Genomic DNA, 18,718 nt, shown 5'->3' with positions numbered 1-18,718 from the left:
TTTCCCCTGTGTGTCCTTGGAGAGAAAGAGAGACAGAGAGGTCCCTGGGGTCTCTTCCTCTTCCTGTGAGGACATCAGTGGTGTCAGATTAGGGACCCACCCTTATGAACTCATTTAAGCTTAAAGACTGTATCTCTAAATACAGTCACATTGGGGGGTTAGGACTTCAAAATATGAATTTGTGGGTGGGAGGATACACTGCAGTTAATAACATAGGATAAGATCCAGGACTATTCTATAGTCTCTGAGAACAAGTATGTAATAAAACTAGTTTGCCAGCATCCCTTGCTAGAACATATGCTCCGCTGGGGCAGGAAGGGTGTCTGACTTGTATAATATGGTACTCACAGCACTTACTGCAGTGCCTATTCATGTAAATATGTATTGAATGAATGAATTAGTGAATGTGGTATTGGAAAGTGGGTGCAAAGAAGGCTATCTCAGTGGTCTGAGATGTGAGGTACCCCAAGTACCTAAATTCATTCAGTGGTGGTGGGAATGAAGAGAAAGGCTGACAATGAATGGCAATAAGCAGTGACAGAAGTGGGATAAAGTGGAGGGAAGAATCATGGGTGTGTAATGCTCTGTGACTAAGTGACCTGGTGATCACTGTCCTATTAGTGAAAATAGAGAAACTGAAAAGTTAGTTCATTACTACTAATCCTCACTTTGAAATGAGATTACTGTCATTAATTTAGGACTTATTCATGATCTGTAAAACTGAATGTTCTCATAGCTTCTCCTAGATGTTCCCCGAATGTTCTCTAAGACGTGATTTCTCTCCCCTCCAGCAACATTCAGGGACCCTGTATTCTTACCACTCTTACCCTACTTTGGTAGCCCAAAGAGAATTATAAGTACTAGGCTGGGCAAGGTGGCTCACACCTGTAATCCCAGCACTTTGGGAGGCGGAGGTGGGCAGATGACTTGAGCTCAGGAGTTCAAGATCAGCCTGGACAACAGGGTGAAACCCTGTCTCTATAAAATACAAAAAAATTAGCTGGATAAGGTGGTGCATGCCTGCAGTCCCTGCTACTTGGGAGGCTGATATGGGAGGATCACTTGAGCCTGTGGAGGTCGAGGCTGCAGTGAGCTGTGATGGTGCCACTGCACTCCAGCCTGATAGAGCGATAGAGTAAAATCCTGTCTCAAAGCAACAACAACAAAGAAAATTATAAGGGCTAGAAATACACATTTCTTCTTTTATTTTTCTTTTTTATTATTTTATTTGTTTTGAGAGAGGGCCTCCTTCTGTCACCCAGGCTGGAGTGCAGTGGTGCAATCATGGCTCACAGTAGCCTTGACCTCCCAGGCCCAAGTGATCTTCCTATCTCAGCCGCCCAAGTAGCTGGGACCACAGGTGCGTGGCACGACGCCTGACTAATTTTTTTATTTTTGTAGAGGCTGGGTCTCCCTGTGTTTCCCAGGCTGGTCTCGAACTCCTTGGCTCAACCAGTCCTCCCACCTCAGCCTCCCGAAGTGGTGAGATTACAGGTATTACAAAGTGGTGAGATTACACTGCGCCCACCTCTCCTAGTAATACTACTTGTTTTATTTGTGGTAGCTATAGTAGAAATAGAAATATGGTCATTGGCTGGGCATGGTGGCTCATGCCTGTAATCCCAGCACTTAGGGAGGCCAAGGCGGTCAGATCACTTGAGGTCAGGAGTTTGAGACCTGCCTGACCAACATGGCAAAACCCTGTCTCTACTAAAAATACAAAAGTTTAGCTGGACGTGGTAGTGGGCACCTGTTGTCCCAGCTACTCGGGAGGCTGAGGCAGGAGAATTGTTTGAACACAGAAGGTGAAGTTGCAGTGAGCCGAGACTGCACCATTGCACTCCAACCTGGGCTATGGAGCAAGACTCTGTCTAAAAAAAAAAGAAAAAAAAGAAAAAGAAAAAGAAAAAGAAAAAGAAATTATGGTCATGTTGGGTATCACAATGACATAAAACTTCTAGGTACTAGTGCTCTTAATTTCAAGATTATTTCTCTTGTCTTCACTTCTTCCTTGTATTTATAATCCTGAGAGAATGACTCAAAACTAACTTTCTCAGTTCTCTAGCTGAGTTATTTATGAATGGAAATTTGCATCTAATGGCATTCTACTTTCTGAAACAGCTCATAATTACAATAATTCCAGTTTTCTTGAACTTTTTGAATATAACTCTTATGAACATTTCTTTTGAATATATCTCTATGAACAGACTATTCTTAGCTAACTTTAAAACCGAAACTGAAGGCCAGGTGCAGTGTCTCACGCCTGTAATCCCAGCACTTTGGGAGGCTGAGGCGGGTAGATCACTTGAGGTCAGGGGATCAAGACCAGCCTGGGCAATATGGTGAAACCCCCTCTCTACTAAAAAAACAAAAAATAACCAGGAATGGTGGCATGCACCTGTAGCCCTAGCTACTAAGGAAGCTGAGGCAGGAGAATTGCTTGAACCTGGGAGGTGGTGATTGCAGTGAGCTGAGATCGCAGCCACTGCACTCCACCCTGGGTGGCAGAGTGAGACTCTGTCTCAAAACAAAAACAAAAACAAAAACAAAACAAACAAACAAAAAACAAAGCCTGAAACTCAAAAGATTGTTAAATGTAGATTTAGAGTAGCTGGGTAACATCTGCTAATAGGAGTTAGCCCCAAGAAATTACTTATTATGAATGATTGGAATGCTTTCTTCTAGCCTTTGCCCTAGCTGCTCCAAAAGGGCAAAAACCAAATTCAGTGTTTAGACACACTCCCCTTCCAGACTGTGTTAATGTTCTTTATGAGTAGGCAGCATTTTGCACAAATGCTGCCTACTCACAAATCCTTGAGAAAAGGATTTGCTCATTGGGTTAGAACTTTTATAATTAGCTGATACAATGACCATTTTGAACTACTGCATCATGTTAATGCCCATCAATTTTAGTAAAGTTACTATCTTTGTATAAAAATTTGTATAATTCTTTGAATGTTTTATTGCTCCTTGCCTTAAATACTCTGTAACAATTAGTGAAAATGAAATAGCAATTAGTAACAAAAACATGAATTCTAAATGTGACATTGAAATTGCAAGATATTTCAACTAGGATGATAAAGTTTTAGCTGTTTTAACAAAGACAACAAAAATTTAAACAAGATAGAATCTTATTTCTCTAATCTGTCACTCAGGGGTAGAGTTTTTTTTTTTTTTTTTTTTTTTTTTTTTTAATAGGGGTAGAGTTTTAAAAAAAATAAAAAAGAATTTTATTTCTCATTGAATAGTCTGATTCCTTTCTCAAATAATGCTGATATGTTGGCTCCTCCATGCTGCCGTTCAAGCGTCCTTAAAATATTAGCCTCATCTGTTTGGTTCTAGATGGTTTGTTGCCATGTCCAAGTTCCAGGCAGCAAGATGGGAGAAGGCAAAGTAGAATAAAAAGACATGTTATCCATTTAAGGGGCACAACCCAGAAGTTGCATGTCAGTTCTTCTCTCCTCTTCCTCCTCCTCCTCCTCTCCCCCTCCCCCCTCCCCCCCCTCCTCCTCCCCCTCCTCCTCCTCCTTCTTCTTCTTCTTCCTCTTCTTCTTCTTCTTTCTTCTTTTTGAGACAGGGTCTCACTCTGTCACATAGACTGGAGTGCAGTGGTACAATCATAACTCACTGCAACCTCCAATTCCTGGGCTCAAAGGATACTTTTGCCTCAGCCTCCCAGGTAGCTGGGACTATAGGTACTTGCCAGTGGGCCCAGCTAATTAATTTTTTTTTTTTTTTTTTTTTTTTTGTAGAGACGAGGTCTTGCTTTGTTGCCCAGGCTGGTTCTTGAACCCCTGGCCTCAAGCAGTCCTCCTGCCTCGACCTCCTAAAGTGTTGGGATTACAGGTGTGAACCACCACACTCAGCCAGGTTCTGTTTATTTATTTTATTTTATTTATTTTTATTTTTGAGACAAGGTCTTACTCTGTCACCCAGGCTGGAGTACAGTGGCATGATCATGGCTCACTGCAGCCTCAACCTCTTGGGCTCAAGGCATCTTCCCACCTCAGCCTCTTGAGTAGCTGGGACTACAGGTGCACACCACCATGCCTGGCTATGGATTCTATTTCTTAAGGGAATATGTGAAGTATGAATTTGGCATGCCAAAAGCTATGACTCTTTGGTCTCAAATTACTGCTTGTTGGACTAAGCTGCTTGACTGCATGTTCAATTGTGAAGAAGAAAACAAAAGCAACCTTATGCATCATCAGCAAATGCTGAAAATATATTGTCAAAAACTAAGTGTAAATGATGAAGTATAGTTAACTGTTTTATTTATTTTATGGATCTTGACTTTCAAAGATTTGGCCTTTGAATTCACTTAAGAGTCACATAACTTTATATGAAAGTAATGAACAACCTATCTGTATGGAAATTTCTGGCTTATTTGTTGTTCTGAAATTTTATGGTTGAATCAGCATTTCTGAGAAAGCTACAGGCTTTGAGTGGCCAGCTTTTAAGTTAAGTGTAGAATGTAGTGGATTTCAATACTTTCTAAATAGAGTGTCTCTGTTGAGCCTGAGAAAGTACTTTGAGCACAGGCAAGTCACTGTTGTCAGGCAATGCCAATGCTCACCTTAGTCAGAGCTGCTCTGGAGGGAAGCAGCATTCTCCAGTCTCCTGGCTAATGCTCAGTTGTAGCATCATTACCCCTGACTGGGAAGGGGAAGAAGAGTGCAGACTGTGAGCAAGTGAAGGGCCAAGAAGCTTGGAGTCCCATCCTGGGTCCAAGTGGCCCAGAGAAAAGGATGATCAGAAAGGTCAGGGGTCCTAGCACAGCAAGGAAATGAAGTCACATGATACTTTTCTGCTCTGGTCCATTTGGGAGCAGCAGAACCTCAGCAGGTGGTAAGGGAGTGCCTGCGGGTGGCCATCTCCTGCAATACTAGAGCCACTGTGGCTTCAGATGTTTGATGACAGACCAGGACTAAGTAGCCATATGTTTGGGGCTTCTTCGAGGAGTACTCCAAATTTCACCTGACGTATTCTATTTCTTTATATATATATATATATATTTTTTTTTTGAGACAGGGTCTCACTTTGTCACCCAGGCTGGGAGTGCAGTGGCGCTGTCACAGATCACTGCAGCCTCGACCTCCTAGGCTTAAGTAATCCTCCCACCTCAGCCTCCCGATAGCTGGGACCACAGATGCGTGCAACCATGCCTGGCTAATTTTTTAATTTTGTAGAGACAAGATCTCACCATGTTGCCCAGAATGGTCTTGAACTCCTGGCCTCAAGGGATCCTCCCACCATGGCCTCTCAAAGTTCTGGGGTTACAGACATGAGCCACCATGCCCTGCTCATGTTTATTATAGTCGTCTACTATAGCCCTCAGTTACCTCTAACAAGTATGGGATGCCATGGCTTTCTTCTGGCTCCTGTAGCAAGAATTTTTTTTTTTAACCACTGAAGGCATTTCTTTAGGTTAAGCAATAAAGATGAAGTCACCATCTCTGAAAGCTTCAGTCTTACTCATATATATTTCCAGAGAGGGGAAGGGAGTGGGATGTTGTATCTCTAGTCTCCTTTATCTCTCTCTCTTTTTTTTTTTTTCTTTTTTTTTTTTTAGTTTTTTTTTTTTTAATTATTATTATTATACTTTAGGTTTTATGGTACATGTGTGCAATGTGCAGGTAAGTTACATATTTTTAGATGAAGTTTCGCTCTTGTCGCCCAGGCTAGAGTGCAAATGGTACGATCTCAGCTCACTGCAACCTCCACCTCATGGGTTCAAGTGATTCTCCTGCCCCAGCCTCCTGAGTAGCTGGGATTACAGGCGCCCAGCACCACACCCAGCTAATTTTTATATTTTTAGTAGAGACAGGTTTCTCCATGTTGGCCAGGCTGGCCTTGAACTCCTGACCTCAGGTGATCCATCTGCCTCGGCCTCCCAAAGTGTTGGGATTACAGGGGTGAGCCACCGCGCCTGGCCTTAGTTTCCTTTATCTCTTAACCATTTAAAGCTGACCTGTTTATCTGATTAACTGGTTGTCACATTAGGAGTAAGAAAAATTTGAATTAATGGCATCTATATTTCAGGCTGGAATAGTGAGACAAGAATATCAACAACAATACAATCTGAACGACCAGGGGCCATTTTTAGGGTGTGAGCTGAGGAGGGCAGGGTCTGGGTGTTGGGTCGCACGAAGGAGAGTGCCTGGTGACTGTGCACCAAAGAAGCTGGAGTGAGTGGCACAGGAGTTTTATGTAGTGAAATGTATTCCCCAAGGCTGCTCCTTCTCTGACACCTTTTAGGCTAAGAACGTCTGGGTTGGAGGCAATGTACATTATTAGGATGGTGCAAGTCACTGTGGTCTAAGATATTAAATATTTTTTTCCTCTAAGGATTCATTACTTTTTTTGAGCTAATCACAACATTACATTTTTAGTACTGTGACCTTTAAATGCATATCTTATGATGAATTATAAATTTGCATTAAAACTTTTATACTAGTGGGTATGGACAAAGGTAAGACTTTCATTAGCTTAGTGTATCTTCTTTTTTTTTAGACAGAGTCTCACTCTGTCCCTAGAGACGGCGTTTCACTGTGTTAGCCAGGATGGTCTCGATCTGCTGATCTTGTGATCCGCCCACCTCGGCCTCCCAAAGTGCTGGGATTACAGGCGTGAGCCACCGCACCCGGCTACTTAGTGTATCTTTTTATATATACATATTTCTTTTTCTTCTTTTTAGTAGCTAAGCCTTCACAAGCTTAGTGTAACTCTGTGAGAGTCCTGTATCTTTTGAATAGTTTATTTAATGATATGTCTCCTTATCCACTTTAACATGTTTTTAAAAACCCCAATAACATTTCTTTATTTTTTATAAAAATTTATTTATTTATTTATTTATTTATTTATTTATTTATTTATTTATTTATTTTTGAGGCAGGGTGCTTGCTCTGTTGCCCAGGCTGGGAGGGCACTGGCATGATCTCTGCTCACTGCAACCTCTGCCTCCTGGGCTTAGGTGTGTTTCTGCCGGGGTGCCACCACTCTGGGCTAAGTTTTGTTTTTAAGGTTTTTTTTTTTTTTTTTTTTAAGGTCTCGCTATATTATCCGGGCTGGTCTTGAACTCCCGGGCACAAGCAGTCCTCTCGGGCTCAAGCAGTCCTCCCACCTCAGCCTCCCAAACTGCTGGGATTACAGGCAATGAGCCACTGCACCTGGCTATTTATTTATTTATTTATTTGAGACGGAGTCTTGCTCTGTTGTCCAGGCTAGAGTGCAGTGGCACGATCTCGTCTCACTGCAACCTCTGTCTCCCAGGTTTAAACGATTCTGTTGCCTCAGCCTCCTGAGTAGCTGAGACTATAGGCACATGCTGCCATGCCTGGCTACTTCTTGTGTTTTTAGTAGAGATGGAGTTTCACCATGTTGGCCAGGCTGGTCTCGAACTCCTGACCTCAAGTGATCTGCCTGCCTCGGCCTCCCAAAGTGCTGAGATTACAGGCTTGAGCCACTGCGCCCAGCCTATTTCTTTATTTTTAAAATTGTACACTTCTTTATATAAATATTTTTGTAATCCTTCATGGGATTGAAGATAGTTCCTTTAATAATGTAAGTGAAGCTGTCAATTAGTGGAAGTACACCGGACCTAGATTCAGAGGTCTCAGGTTGTTGTCACATGTCCTGTTGAAATGATTTTGTTGTGTTTTTAATAAATTGGATACCTGGTTAATAATTTACAATGAGAAATGCCCCTTCACAAGGATCAGAATGTTCATGCCCATTGATCAAGAATCTAATTCCAGTGTCAGGGTATTGAGGAGTAGGTATAATATATCTGATGCAATTTCTCATGATCTTAATTCTTCTTTTGTGATGTGAGAGGCTTGGATAAGATAACCTTTATATTTCCTTCAATTCAAAAAATTTCTTTTCCATGGCCTGCGTCACGGAAAGGGGAAGCAGCATGCAAAACCTAGAAAATAGGTGGGTTCCGTGCCAGGCACCGTGGCAAACATCTAGTGTGCATTATTTCATTTAATCCTTACAACTGATGAGGTAGGTATTATTATCATCCCCTTTTTAATATTAGGTTGGTGCAAAAGTAATTGTGGTTTTGCCATTAAAAGTAACTAAGCATTAGGTAACTTGCTCAGTTGTCCCACAACTAGTGAGTGGCAGAGTTGGGATCTTGAATACAGGTCTGTCAGGGTCTGGAGTTTGGGGGCTGAGGTCTATGCTGGCTCTTTAACTGTCGTACAGTAGCAGTTTTGAGGAACGTTTATTTAAGAGCAATAAACAGGATGGAGATTTTCTGCTTTTAAAAAAGTTATGTATTGGTAATAGTTCTCTAGGTATTTTACATCCTTACATTATATAAGTATATAAAATTTGACAGTATAAAAAGCAAATAAATCTCTGAATGCAAGTGGCAAAATAAAGTCAGATTAAATCATCTGCCTCTAAATCTGATGAAATAAGCAGAAGTAGTGAAAAAACAAAAAAGAAAGGAGAACAACTTTACACCATAAACTCCAAAAAGTGAGAGCCAAGGAAAGTGACATTGTTGGGGTAGCCTTTTTTTTCACACCCACCCCTCAGGAATAATGCTGAGAACTCTGATAATTTTTATGAATGTCTTCCAATTTGGAAAGAAACAGTTGGGAGGAGTGAGTAGGTGGCCCTGGGAAAAGTAAAGGAAAAGCCTCAAGTATGGCAGACCCTGCTTACCCCTCTGGGCCTGACAGAGGCAGGAAGGGCCTCTCTGGCTTCCCATCTTTCTAGGTCTCTGTGATGAGTTAGAAGATCAAGACAGATATACCCACAGCTAGCTAGGGGCAGGGGGAGGGGGGCACTGGTACAGGATGTTTAACTGGATTCCAGAAGAGAAATCAGAGCTCCTCCTGACCTACTGTGGGTCTCCCTTCACATGACCCTCACCATATCCTCAGGCTAAAGTGGATTGAAAGCAACCCCAGCAACTTAAATAGCTCCAAATGAGGCAGACAGACTGGTCCTGAATATTAATGTGGAAACATTATGTCAGACCCAATGAGAAGTCAGTACAGAGCTATGTAATTTTTTTTTTTTTTTTTTTGAGACAGAGTCTCATTCTGTCACGCAGGCTGGAGTGCAGTGGCACTATCTTGGCTCACTGCAACCTCCACCTCCCGGGTGTAAGCAATTCTCCTGCCGCAGCCTCCCGAGTAGATGGGATTACAGGCGTGTGTCACCATGCTCAGCTAATTTTTGTAGTTTTAGTAGAGATGGGGTTTCACCATGTTAGCCAAGCTGGTCTTGAACTCTGGACATCAGGTGATCCACCTGCCTCGGCCTCCCACAGTGCTGGGATTACAGGTGTGAGCCACTGAGCCTGGTCAGACCTATATAATTTAAAAGAAGAATGGAAAAAATAAAGGCAAGGCAAGTAAGCAAACACATTAAAGCAGGAAGAAAAAGAAGGAGAAGGAAAAGAAGAAGAATGAGAAAAATAAAAGGAAGAAAAGAAGAAAGAAAGAAGACAAAACATGGTGTAAAAAGACAAGTGTTTAAAGGTGAAAAATAGCTTTTAAAATAATGAAAATATACCTCTTCCAAACAAACAGAAAACATCCCCTGGAAGTGCTTTAATATATAGGATAACTTTATGGTACTGTTTTTCTAGAAAACTAAGGCCCCAAAATGAGGTAATAAAATAACAGAATGAAAAGAATGGAGAAATTTTCAGAGCTAAGGAAACTAATTGAGACCCCAAAGACGGCCACCATAGATCTAATAAATAATTTAGGAAGAGCAGGGAACAGGATAGACGCGACTGAAAATAGAATTAGTGGCATGGAGGAAATGCAGACAATAATCAGCGAATGCAGGGCCAGGCATGGTGGCTCATGCCTGTAATCCCAGCACTTTGGGAGACCAAGGTGGGAGGATCATTCAAGTGATCTCCCAGGAGTTTGAGACCAGCCTGGTCAACATAGTGAGACCCTGCCTCTACAAAACATTAGCTTGGTGGGGTGGCACATGCCTGTAGTCCTAGCTACTCTGGAGGCTGAGGCAGGAGGATTGCTTGAGCTCAGGGGTTCGAGGTTGCAGCGAATTATGATCACACCACTGTACTCTAGCCTGAGTGACAGAGTGAGACCACCCTGTCTCTGGAAAAAAAAAAAAAAAAAGATAAGAAAAACAACAACAATAATAATAAGTAAATGCAGAGAAAAGGGACAAAGAGATTAAAATAAATGGAAGGCAATCAATATGGAGGTCATAGACTGTAAAATAATAACAAATATATATGTTATATATATTCTCGTAAGGTATATATTATATATAAAATATTCTTACATATTATGCATGTTAATACACATATTCCTATAAGGAAGGAAATTGGGCAGGGCTTGTGGTAGAGAAGGGAATGGAGCAATATCCACTAACTTCTGAGGACAAGAAAGTGTAGCCCGCTTCTCCTCCGAGAAAACACCAAATGGTAGATGGCGCTGGGACAGCGGAGTGAGGAAGGGGCCCTGGGATGGGGAACCGCGGAGTCTTCTGCGGAGGCTGCGGCAGTGGCATCCCCGGCCGGGGTTGCTGCCATGATTGGGGGCGGAAGTGGCTGGGGCCGCAGTGCTCGTGAAGGCAAGGCCAAGGACAAAGAATGGATGCCCATCACCAAGCTGGGCCAGCCTGGTCAAGGACATGAAGATCAAATCCCTGGAGGAGATCTATCACTTCTCCCTGATCTATCACTGTCTGAGATCATTGACTTTTTCCTGGGGGCCTCTCTCAAGCATGAGGTTTTGAAGATTATGCTGGTGCAGAAGCAGACCCGTGCTGGCCAGTGCACCAGGTTCAAGGCGTTGGTGGCCATAGGAGACTACAGTGGCCACGTCGGTCTGGGTGTTAAGTGCTCCGAGGAGGTAGCCACTGCCATCTGAGGGGCCATGATCCTGGCCAACCTCTCCATTGTCCCCGTGCGCAGAGGCCACTGGGGAAACAAGTTTGGCAAGCCCCACACCGTCCCTTGCAAGGTGACAGGCCGCTGTGGCTCTGTGCTGGTGCACCTCATCCCTGCACCTGGGGCACTGGCATCGTTTGACCCCAGTAGCTAAGAAGCTGCTGCTGATGACTGGTATCCATGACTGCCACACCTCAGCTGGGGGCTGCAATGCCACCCTGGGCAACTTCACCAAGGCCACCTTTGATGCCATCTCCAAGACCTACAGCTACCTGACCCCCGACCTCTGGAAGGAGACTGTATTCACCAAGTCTCCCTATCAGGAATTCACTGACCACCTTGTCAAGACCCACGCCAGAGTCTCCGTGCAGAGGACCCAGGCTCCAGCTGTGGCTACAACATAAGGTTTTTATACAAGTAAAATAAAGTGAGTTAAGCCTGTTAAAAAAAAAGTGTAGTCCAACAAAACTGTTCAGTTATAAAGTCAACAAGCAAGCTTTCTCAAATATGAAAAGACAGAGGGAAAGTAGTACTTAAAATCTAGTGTGTAAAAGATATAGAAGTAAGCCTTTCATGAACAAAACCATTGGACATTGAAATCCAGCCAAAGAAATGAATCAAAATCAAGAATGTAGGAGTGGTAAAAGAACTGGAAATGAGCACTAGAAGCTTTTTAAAATAGAACAAAAACTAAGTAACTAGGGGTATCATAATTACAGAACATAATGTGATGGCTTATAACCTGGCAAAGTAAAATATATTATAATTAATGAGAAGAGAAATGGAGAAAAATGTAGGTAGGAGAAATTGTTAAGAGTGTAATCACTTCGTCTTTCATAGCAGGGAGCCAACCCGTGCTGTCTAAAATTAAACCATGTAGTTAAGAAAAAAACAAAAACATTTCCAGATCTTTGATTATTTTAATAACCTCTTTGCTTAACCTGAGAGCCAGAGAGGAAAGCCAGCATCTGTGTGCCAGATTTGCATACAGCTGTGTTTTGGTTTTGTATGACCAGATCAATGTTTTCAAATATCTTAAAATCTGAATGTCTTTAGGTGGGAGTGCACTCGCCTGTTAACTTCATTTTATACATTTGTATTTCACACATTTAAGGGCCTGCCTGGCCTTGTCTTTAGAGGACTCTTTGGCAACTAATATCTTCTGTGATGAAGAATCATTTATCTGAAATTCAGTAATTCCTGGAGTAAGATGAAATAATTGGCCAATAGATACATTCCTCTTATTTTTTGTGTGAAATATCTTTTTCTCTGGCTTAACAAATGGAATGTTTCCCGTGCATTATAACGACAGTAATCTGTCTCCTAGCAAAGCCAGACACTGTTGCCTCCAGCCTTTTCTTAAATTGGCTGCGCCCTGGCGTTTGACTCCAGTGCACGCATGAGTGATGCACAGAGAGTGATTTTCCTGAGAGATCCCTTTCATCGGGTAGGCGCCTCCAGGGAGGCATCTCCTTATACGTCTTACTCTATTTAAAGCCTTGGGGACTTAGCTGTGGTCACCTTCTATCTATTTCTTTGGCTCAAATTTAACTTTCAGCCCTTTAAACAGACTAAGGATTGGGACTGAAAGGGAGCCAGAAGAAACAGCTGATTGGCTGTGCAGGTCTTGTTGGGGTGTTCTGACCCTGGCTGGAGAGGCTGAGCTGGTCCATTCTGAGAGCAACTGTGAGGGCAGCCTGAGTCTGCTCTGACGCTTTAGAAGGGACAGCGGATGGACATTGGAAGGACTGGTGTTCTAGCAGGAGACCAAAGATTGGGCATTGCAACGAGAACTGCAGAACTCTTAAGATAGTATTTCCACATAAACGTACTGTATTAGTTCTTTAGGGGACTGCTGAAGACAAAATAGATACCGCCTTAAAAAAGCAAAACAAACCTTTTATTTAAATTAAACTTTGTAATAAGAGAGAGATGACTGTCACACTTAGATTTGGAACTTTTAAATGTTTCCATAATTAGAAGGCATTTCGTGGGAAGGAATAAAGGCTGGATTGTGTGATGGTGGCTATGAGAATGGGGTGGGAAGGGTAGAGACGAGCTCTGTGAAAGAAAGAACCAGAGTTTGGTTGTTGATTGGATATGAGAACAGAGAAGGATTCAAGCTTGATCACCTGAGTGGCAGGTAATATTATTATTATTATTATTTTTGAGACAGAGTTTGGCTCTTGTTGCCCAGGCTGGAGTGCAATGGCACGATCTTGTATCACTGCAACCTCCATCTCCTGGGTTTAAGCGATTCTCTTGCCTCAGCCTCCCAAGTAGCTGGGATTACAGGCATGCACCACCATGCCTGGCTAATTTTGTATTTTTAGTAGAGACAAGATTTCACCATGTTGATCAGGCTGGTGTCGAACTCCTGACCTCAAGTGATCCACCCACCTCGGCCTCACAAAGTGCTGGGATTACAGGTGTGAGCCACTGCACCCGGCCCCAGTAATATTATTAACTACGGGCAAGCCAAGGGCCTCACACCAAGGTGTTCTCATTGGCTTGCTTCTTGCTTTCACAGGTAATATCATTACAGTCAGAATTTCCTCTAGTAAGGTGATTTTCTTCTGTCTTTGTAGTGCTTACAATGAGTGTTCTCCTAGGATAACCTTTCTAAACTCACCACATATTATCCAGGGCAGTTGGACTCCTTGTATATAACATTTTTGTTATGGAAAAAAAGTTTAAAAATTTGTATAAGGCCAATCACAATTAACCTATTGATTAACTTCAAAATTTATCATTGAGAAAGGTAAATTGTTTGCTACTAAAATATTTAAGGCATTCAGGCATATACAGACATATATATATATATAATATATATATATATATATATATTTTTTTTTTAGAGACAGGGGCTTGCTCTGTTGCCCAGACTGGAGTGCAATGGCACAATCACAGCTCACTTGAACTTCTGGACTCAAGTGATCCTTCTGCCTCAGCCCCCTGAGTAGCTGGGATTACAGGCATGCCTTACCACACGCAGCTAATTTATTATTATTATTATTATTATTATTTTTGAGATGGAGTCTCACTGTCGCCCAGGCTGGAGTATAGTGGCATGATCTCAGCTCACTGCAACCTCTACCTCCTGGGTTCAAGCGATCCTCCCACCTCAGCCTCCCTAGTAGCTGGGATTACAAGTGTGCACCACCACACCCAGCTAATTTTTGTATTTTTAGTAGAGATGAGGTTTCATCATGTTGGCCAGGCTGGGCTCGAACTCCTGACCTCAAGTGATCCACCCACCTCGGCTTCCCAAAGTGCTGGGATTACAGGCATGAGCCACGGCACCCAGCCAATAATATGTTTCTTAACCCATTGGTACTAAGAACTCTCAATGGAGATTGTTACCCCTATTCTGCATGCCATTCTATGACATCTTTTGAGTTTTTATCTGAGGGTGAAATTTTGCTTGGAAAGGGCTTCCTATATTTGCTTACATTTCATAAATGTCCAACTAATAAGAATTATAAATTGGAGAATTTTGTTTTTCTTGTGCCTCTTAGTCAAATTTGCAACTTGTTATTTTATTAATAAATGTTACACATTTTTGTAAAAATTAAGAAAAATTGCTTTTATTAAAAAATCTGTTTCATTAATTTATAAATTTAACAGATTAAAGTTCCCTAAATAAAAGTAGTTTATTGAGTTTTCTTAAACATTTTAAACTACTTTTACGCGTTTCATACTATAGCATCAAATCTAAACTGCCATTAGTTGTAAGATGCACCATTATTTTATGTACTACCAGAAAGGGAAAATGCCACCAATGCAATCTTATATTGATTGTAAGACATATCCAGATCCATTTTGCACATTTGCTAAAATGAGGAAGATATGTGCATCTAGAATTAATAAAATACTATATATCTGGTATCTCAAATAGTGCAAATGTTAGGTTTGAAGCAAGCAAAATCTTTGTAAGCATTTAAACAGCTCTTGTGAATCTAAACGCATTTAAATTAATATACAGATTTCTAAATGTAGTATATATTACATATTTAAGTACTGTCTATAAATGCAACCAAATTCTGTTACACATTCTGCAATAAGTTAAAAAAAGGGAAAATTTCAGTAATCATAGGATGATGTTAGTTTCTATAATGTTTCAGTTTCTCTTGAACAATTCCAAACATCTTCAATTGCAAACTCACAAGGATATTCTTGATGTTTATAAAACTTATGACTAAGCACAAAATTAACGCATGGGTTTGGTTACTTCACCAACCTTTCACCATTCTTATTCTTTTTTTTCCTTTTTTTTTAGATGGAGTCTCGCGCTGTCGCCCAGGCTTGCAGTGGCGCGACTGCAGCCTCGGCTCACTATAGCCTCTGCCTCCCGGTTCAAATGATTCTCCCACCTCAGCCTCCCAAGTAGCTGGGATTACATGTGGCTGTCACCAATCCTGGATAATTCTTGTATTTTTATATAGTAGAGCTGGGGTTTCACCATGTTGGCCAGGCTGGTCTCGAACTCCTGACCTCAAGTGATCCACTGCCTCAGCCTCCCAAAGTGCTGAGATTAGAGGTGTGAGCCACTGCGCCTGGCCTTCACCATCCTTATTATTATTTTAATGTTATAGAGTCACTTATCCAATGAGCAGATTTACTGTCTTAGGCCAGCATTACTAGTTCTCAAAATCCCACTTTGGATTCTGAATTAGATTAGTGGTTCTCAAAATTTTAGGCATCAGGACCCCATTACCCTAAAAAATTGTTGAGAATCCTAAAGAGCTTTTATTTACATGGATTGTAACTATTGATATTTACTACAATAGAAATTAAATCTGAGAAATTTTAAAAAATATTTTTATTGATTCATTTAAAAATAACAATAATAAGACTGGTGCAGTGGCTCACACCTATAATCCCAGTGCTTTGAGAGGCTGAGGTGAGAGGATTGCTTGAGCCCAGGAGTTTGAGAGTAGCCTGGGCAACACAGTGAGACCCCATCTCCAGAAAATTAAGAAAATTAGTTGGGTGTGGTGACACATGCCTGTAGTCCCAGCTACAGGGGAGGCTGATGTGGGAGGATTGCTTGAGCCTGGGAGGTGAAGGCTGCAGTGAGCTGTGATTGCACCACTGCACTTCAGCCTGAGTGACAGAGCAAGGCCTTGTCTCAGAAAAAAAAAAACCAAAAACACATCAATGTTAGTATTAATAATATAGTTTTATGGAACAAACAATTAAAAAAACTTTTGGAATTTTTTTTTAGCAATGAATTGAGTAAGGATAAAAATCTGAAAGATGCAGAGGAGACCCATGACAAAAGGTATGGACTTGCCCCCATTGACACAACAGAAAAATGTGACCCTAAGAGTTTGACCCTAAATCCTATTCTCCTGCATATGATAGTCAAGCATCCAGGCATTGCTACTTTATCTGTATTCAGCAGAAGCTGGGTGATCGTTGTTAGAGAAGTTGAAGAAGTAATTCCTTCATTAGGCAAGAAATTGGACTAGACCAATGATCACAAAGTTCCATTTTCATCCTACGATTCTATGCTCCTTTGAACCCTGAAAAACTCCAGGCTTTTCTGAGTATCTACGCAAGGGTAGGCCCTGTTGCTTGCTTTTCCTATATGTGGTCTCCGTTTCCCTTTGTGACAGAGTCCCAATTGTGCTTAGAGAATTAGAATGTCCAGTTAAGGAGACATAATTCCCTGGGTCCCCTGCAACTAGGAGCAGCTTTGTGACCTAGTTCCAGCCCATGAGATATAAGCAAAATCCACAAGATGAGAATTCTGGGAGATTGATGATTTTCCTTATGAAAAAAAAGCATATTTAGAAATAGGTGTCTTTTTCCTTCTTTTTGCCTGGAACATCGATGTAATACCTGGAGATGGGGTAGCTCTCTATGACCATGAAGAAGAAAGCCACACACAAAAAATGGATGATCAGAAAGTGAAAGGAGCCTCCTTCTGGAGTTCTTGTTACATAGGAAAAATCTTTCCTTAAGACACTGTAATTGAATTTCTGTTACATGCAGGCTAACTCAAACCTAACCAGAATAATGGTCAAAAATGCTTCAATTTAATCTGAACTTAATTGCCCAAGATCTTCTCTACAGGCCAGTGTGGCAGGAAGCCAGTGCATTCTTAAATTGCTTTAGCCTGTCATCTCACCACTTGGGTATTCTTGATGAGGTTAGTGCCATGGCACATTGCCAAGGGTGGCTTTGGGATTAGCCAGAAGAGTCCTGGGTTTGTATCACTAGCTGTGTGACCTCAGGCAAGTGACTTAATTTCTTTGAGCTTTAGTTTTCTCATCCATATAAATGAGACGAAGATTTAATATCTCCTGGTTGTTGTGAGGATTACCTGAGATAACGGAGAATTTCTAGCACAAGGCCTTGTGGGCCACAAAGTAGGTACTTAACAAACAGCAGGCTCTGTTTCTCTCTTCCTGTTATGGAAGTAAATTAGTCTCATTCATGGTCAGTGGCAAATATTCCAGACATATGTCCTACTAGTTTAAAGTTGAGTAACAAAAATATAACAGGATTTTTGGGTGCTAATGTTTATGCAAATATTTATACAATAAACCAGATGAAGTATGGATGCCTGTGACCCCTACCAAGCCATGCAGATGAGCAGGTGTTATCTATGGATCTGAGTAAGCACTGAATGGTAACCTCAGAGGGTAGGGGTTAATAAAGATGATGATGATGATGATGATGATGATAATGATGATAGTAGTTAATATCTCTTTTTTTTTTAAATCTGCCTTCTAAACATGAAGTAGCTAATATTTCTTAAGCATCTACTATGTGCTAGCCACTGTGGTAAGCACTTGATATGCCTTCTCTCATTTAATACTTATGAACTAAGGTTGCTATTATCATCTCCAGTTTATGAATAAGGAAATGGAAGATTGGAGACGTTAAACAAGTTGCCCAGCATCACACAGTAGTAGAGTTGGGACTAGATTTCAGCTTCGTCCAACTTCAAGGTCATGCTGGTAACCACTGTCTATTGATAAGATGAAAATCAATGGTGAGCTAAAGTAGGGTTTTGAGAGTCTATTATGTTCATCTCTTCTCGAATATGTATTTAACGAAGTCACACTAGTAGCTTGAAATCAGCCCTCATGAAAGTGTATCTATGCCACTGAAACTGGCAAGTGCTACCTACCAATCGGGTCTCTCTCCCATGCCACTGCCCTAAGAGCTGGTTGTTAAACATTTACCAGCACACCACTGGATGGGATATAGCTGTGTTAGGGAAGGTATGGATCAAGAAACAGCGAATCTGGCTAACAGGGGAGATTAATGAATAAGTGAGGACAGAAAGCCTCTTAAACATTTGTCCTGAGTTATTTGCTAGGTGAGATAGATTCCCGTGAACAATGGAAAAGGATAATTTTTCCTGGTGCTATGGACAGAAGGGAATCAAGCTGGACTGAGGGTCTGAGGATCTTAAACATGAAGGACAGACACAATGTACATTTCCTCACTTATTTCAAGGTCCTCTTTGTGAGTCCCTTTTCTGTGCCAGGTGCTTCTATGTGTCACATCTAGAAACATACATAGCATAGAATCCCTCTGGATTAGTCAGCCTCAGCTGCTGTAACAAAATACCATAGACTGGGGGGCTTAAACAATAGAAACCTATTTCTCACAGTTCTGGGGCCTGAGAAGTCCAGATCAGGGTGTTGGCTGATTTGGGTCCTGGGGTGGGCTCTCTTCCTAGCTTGCAGACAGCTGCCTTCTCAATTTTCTAGCATGGTAGAGAGAGATCGAGCGAGCCCTCTGGTTTCTCCTATCAAATTAGGGCCCCACTCTTATGATCTCATTTAACCTTAA

The 18,718-nt window shown here is 41.6% G+C and overlaps 1 pseudogene; it reads left to right on the top strand.

Moving 5' to 3' along the window:
- Positions 1-6,462: 6,462 nt before the first annotated feature.
- LOC129042928 (small ribosomal subunit protein uS5-like) lies at positions 6,463-11,307 on the top strand (annotated as a pseudogene).
- Positions 11,308-18,718: the final 7,411 nt, after the last annotated feature.

The sequence above is a fragment of the Pongo pygmaeus genome, chromosome 7, assembly GCF_028885625.2.
Source record: "Pongo pygmaeus isolate AG05252 chromosome 7, NHGRI_mPonPyg2-v2.0_pri, whole genome shotgun sequence".
Classification (NCBI taxonomy): Eukaryota; Metazoa; Chordata; class Mammalia; order Primates; family Hominidae; genus Pongo; species Pongo pygmaeus.
This window is presented reverse-complemented; position numbering and strand designations above follow the sequence as displayed.